The 5,000-nt window shown below is 54.0% G+C and overlaps 1 protein-coding gene across 3 annotated transcripts in view; it reads right to left on the bottom strand.

Moving 5' to 3' along the window:
• Nucleotides 1-5,000, bottom strand: part of cadm3 (cell adhesion molecule 3) — an 86,932-nt gene that overhangs the window by 12,179 nt on the left and 69,753 nt on the right. The window lies entirely within an intron of this gene.

Consider the following 5,000-nt stretch of genomic DNA (forward strand, 5'->3'; position numbering starts at 1 on the left):
TCCTTTTTTTTCAGATAGGTTCGGATGGCGACTCCGAGAGGCGAGGACCTGGCTGAGAGACGGGGAGCCGATCGCCCCCGCTCCACCCTCGACACCCGCCGCTGAGCGAACACCGGAGGGGAGACGAGTGCGGACCTCGGGGGGTTGTGGAAGAATGCGTCATCTTCCGAGGAAATACAAATCTTAACTGTGCTTTGAAAAAGAACTTCCGTTATAGGGCAGGCGCCTCCCATCGTGCTCGCCGCGTTTTGGTTTCTTTCCTCGGCCAATGAGCTTCAGCCGAGGTGGAAACTTTTCAATTAGCGCGCGCGCACGCGTCGCCCCAACAGCCGCACGAAAAGTCGCGGCCCCCTCCTCCCCCGCAGCCGCGATCGGTCGATTGTGCTAAATCCTGAATGTAAAAACAACGAGGAATACAAAAAGAATGTGTTCAATTTGTCCAACACCTAGCGACGCACGCGCGCGCGCGCCACTGTGGTCGCCTGGCAATCGGATGAGGATTATTACAGTTAAACCCCTCGTGGCGCTGATTCGTCTTGTTTGTGATTTTTTCAACCGAATCCCTGAAAAGACAAACAAATGAATTAACTCTAAACTCAAATCTCATTATCGTCCGGCTCTCCTCCCCCAGTCGGGGGCCACTCGGGTGCCGAGGGCCGGCGGTTACCACGCACATTCGGAAAAATCTGCTCTAATCGGTATTTCTGAACTTCCCTTTTTCTTTTGTCTGTTTTTTTTGCGGCCCCGCGTCTCGACCACGTTATTTTCTGATCCGGCCCCGACTTCTCTCTGTCATCAGCGTCGCTTCCAGACAGCAGCGGACAGTTGCCCACACGGGGGCAATGATGTGGCCCGCTGATGGGCTTTTAATCGTTTTTTGGGACAACGCCGGAGCTCCCGCGGCACAGAGGAATAAACGCCTAATCGGGCTCTGGCTGCAGCGGCGACACCGGTTAGCGGGGTTTTTCTTCCGTGGAATTTGCTGACGTTGGGAAGAGCACGTAACGCGGCCGGCCTTACCCTTTAACAGGCTACAGATTATCGTAATCCCGTTTACACGCCACCCGCGGCTTCCTGACCACGGCCGCGACCTCGGGAACACGCGCGGAGGCCTCGCACGCAACGGGTCAAAGAGGACAGTGTCAACTCGGTCAAATGACTTCGAGGGGAGACGCGTGACGCGTGATGCGCTCGCGAGCGCTCCCCCCCCCCGGACGTCGCCGATGGAATAGATGGAGAAATGTGATGGAACGTAGAAATCCCAAAAAAGCCCCTGTCTCCTCCTCTATTAGAGGGAGCGTCGAGGAAACACGGGGCGGAACGTGACACGATAAGATATTGTTTTGACCCAGACAGGATGTGACCGTGACGAGGAGAGGAGAGGAGAGGAGAGGAGAGGAGGTTTAAAGGATAGAAGGGAAGCAGTAAAGGAGGGAGAGGAGAGATGGGAGGATGGGAGCATAGAAGGAAAAACAACAATTGAGAAGAGAAGAGGAAGGGAAGTAGAGAAAAGAAGAGGAAAAGAGAGGATGAGAGGAGAAGAGAGGAGGAGAGAGGAGGAGAGAGGAGGAGAGAGGAGGAGAAAGGAGGAGAGAGGAGGAGAGGAGAAGAGAGGAGGAGAGGAGGAGAGGAGGAGAAAGGAGGAGAGAGGAGGAGAGGAGGAGAGAGGAGAAGAGAGGAGGAGAGGAGGAGAGAGGAGGAGAGGAGGAGAGAGGAGGAGAGGAGGAGAAAGGAGGAGAGAGGAGGAGAGGAGGAGAGAGGAGAAGAGAGGAGGAGAGGAGGAGAGAGGAGGAGAGGAGGAGAGAGGAGAGAGGAGGAGAGAGGAGGAGAGAGGAGGAGAGGAGAAGAGAGGAGGAGAGGAGAGAGGAGGAGAGAGGAGGAGAGGAGAGAGGAGGAGAGAGGAGGAGAGAGGAGGAGAGAGGAGGAGAGGAGGAGAGAGGAGAGAGGAGGAGAGAGGAGGAGAGGAGGAGAGAGGAGGAGAGGAGGAGAGAGGAGGAGAGAGGAGGAGAGGAGAGAGGAGAAGAGAGGAGGAGAGAGGAGGAGAGAGGAGGAGAGGAGAGAGGAGGAGAGAGGAGGAGAGGAGAAGAGAGGAGGAGAGGAGAGAGGAGGAGAGAGGAGGAGAGAGGAGGCGATGGAGTGCGATGCTCACTGGGTCTGCCCGGCGAGGGGCGGAGTGGGAGGAGGAGCGGGAGCTGCTGAGTGGCTGGGTGTGTCAGGGGAAAGGTGTTGTCGCGGTGATTGGGTTTTGACGGACAGCCGCGGGGGCAAACCTGTATCTGATTTGATTGGACAATGGCTCTTTCCACAAGCGGCGGTGCACATAACTGAGCAGCCCCCCCCCCCCCCCCCCCCCCCCTGTCAGCTCTCTCTTGTTCCCTCTCCCTCTCTCTGTCTTAGTCACTCGCCGTTTGTCACCAAATCTTTCCGTCTCCCCTCCGCCCACGCGTTCCCTCCGCTTCCCTCTCCTCCTCCTGTTGGTTTCCTTTCCTTCCCCCTCTGCTTCCTCGCCTCCCTTTTCGTTTTATTTTGCCTCGGCCTCACAGTTTCTCTCTCTTTTACTCATCTTTTTTGGACATGCATACAACCTCTGCCACGCTGCGGATGCTGTTTATCCGCGGCGTCTGCATGTACTAAGAGTTAAGCAGAATTTTTAGATTTGGGTGATCCCAGCGGCAGGTGAGCCCCTTGCACCCCCCCCCCCCCCCCTGCACTGTCAAGGGCCATTTTGAAGTGCGCAGATCTATTTATTACCACCAAACAAGACGATTTTGAATACAGTAGAACATACAGTCCGTCATTTCGTGGACGCCTTTCATCCACAGCGTCTAATTCTATCGCAAATAATAAACAGTGCTCAGAGTACGGAGGCACCGTGGGGAATTGAATCCCCGAGCCGCAGCGTGTCGCCTTCTCCTCCCGTCTGTAATTTATCGATGAAAAGCTGACAGGGGGGGGGGGGGGGGGGGGGGGGAGAAAAGCACAGGAGGAGGGTGAGTTTAGAGGGAAAAAGGTGTGAGGGGAGATAGAGGAGAGTTATGGGACGGGACGGGGGGTGGGGAGGAGTGGGATGAAGGGCCGGGAGGCGTCGTGACGAGACGGAGAGCAGCGAACGAGCCGTGAGTGACAACGGCCGCGGTGAGATACGCCGTGATGGAGGGAGGCAGGGGGGAGGGGGGGAGGAAGGGGAGGAGGAGGAGGAGGAGGAGGGGGAGGGGGAGGAGGGGGAGAGTGGATCAATAGGGCTGGTTGGCTAGAGGTTCATCTATAATGCAGAAAGGCCAGGGGAGAGAGTGTACTTGTGTGGGCAGGATTTAAGACGCAGGTTGCAGTGTGTTAGTGTGTGTGTGCGTGTGTGTGTGTGTGTGTGTGTGTGTGTGAGTCAGACATATGGTTCACACGCTGTTCCGGTGAAACGTGCGAGCGCTTGTCGGAGCAGGTGTTTTCCGCTAACTGCGCTTAAAGTGTGCTTATGTGCGTGTCATGTTGTGACGACGCTTCGCCGGGGAAGGTGTCGGAAATTGAACTCGTCAATGTGTGATCGCTTGTCGTGTGCGTGTGCGCGTGCGTGTGCGTGTGTGTGTGTGTGTGTGTGTGCGCAGGGTGCCGGTGTCTGCACATGTTGCCTTGCTTTTTTTTAAAATTTTCTTTCTCTTCTGTTTTCTGATTTCGCAGCTGCCAAAAGTATTTTGACACCTCTTCACTAACTAAATGTGCGTGTGTGTGTGTGTGTGTGTGTGTGTGTGTGTCTACTTCTGTGTATTCTGCCTCTGAAACGTGCCGAGATCCTGTAAATGATTAAGGGGTAAAAAAAAGTGACTGTGACAATATGCTTCATTAGGGAGAAACGCAGGCCCGAGGGGGAGCGTTCGACGGCGCGCCGCTGCGTTATTGGACTCGGGTTCACCAGATCAACAATCGTGTCAAGAGATCACATGTGGCCGAATTGTCGAAGGCGACAGAGTTCAAACACGCTAGCGAAGACCGATACTTCCGTGACATCACGGCGGTACTGAGCGGCGTGGCGGCTCTACTCCGACGCGCTCCCGACAGAGCCACGTACAGCGCGAGGGGCGGCCGGCACACGGAAGCCGTCGACCAATCACGGCAGAAGGGAGGGAGGGGCCTTAAAGAGACAGGTGCTAAAACCAAGCGTTTCAGACGGAGGCTGGAGAGAGGAGCAGCGGGAATGGACGGCCTGAGGACACCGGTGTGTTTACTGAACATCGGAGCATGCACACCTTCTCCAGTAATAACGCAAATTCAAACGATGAACCTGAATACGACAATAACATGTCTCCTTTAAAACACGTCAAACCGCCTGCGCTGGTTTCTTCTACCGGCGACTTCTATCTTTTAGCGCTTTGTAGTTGGCCTAAACTTAAACAGATCCAAACCATAGTGGCAGGAAAAAAAGTCGGATGAGCAGTGGTGGAAAGCACCGACAGACAGTGTTAGTAATTATGGTAAGAGAATCCGTTGATCCATTCGCAGCAGACAAACAGGAAACCCTCTCCTGAAGCTCATTTCTCATCTACCATCATACAGACACGCTGGAGTAGATGTTTACTTTAATGCCTCGTATCTTGGGATTCCTGTCAGATTGACTTCACTATTCATTGGCTCAGACAAGAAATGAAGTTATATTGCAAACTGCGTAGAAATGTTGGAACGTGATAGATTAAAAAAAACCAACTAATATTACTTACTCATATGCTTTAGGATGATGTTTGTAAGAGATGATTTCTATTGAATCACTTCAATTTTAGATGAAAACACAAACCTGAGACGTAACATTTCCAGCTGTCTCTGTGTGTGTGTGTGTGTGTGTGTGTGTGTGTGTGTGTCTCTGTGTGTGTGTGTGTGTGTGTGTGTGTGTGTGTCTCTCTCACCAACGTGCCGTGAGTGTGTTTGCATGTTTGTGTTTGTGCACCGTCTCTCCCATCGTGTCCTTCACGTCCTGATCCGGCGAACGTGTGCCTATGCATGTTCCCGGGATCTGA

Source organism: Scophthalmus maximus, chromosome 5 (assembly GCF_022379125.1).
Source record: "Scophthalmus maximus strain ysfricsl-2021 chromosome 5, ASM2237912v1, whole genome shotgun sequence".
Lineage (NCBI taxonomy): Eukaryota > Metazoa > Chordata > Actinopteri > Pleuronectiformes > Scophthalmidae > Scophthalmus > Scophthalmus maximus.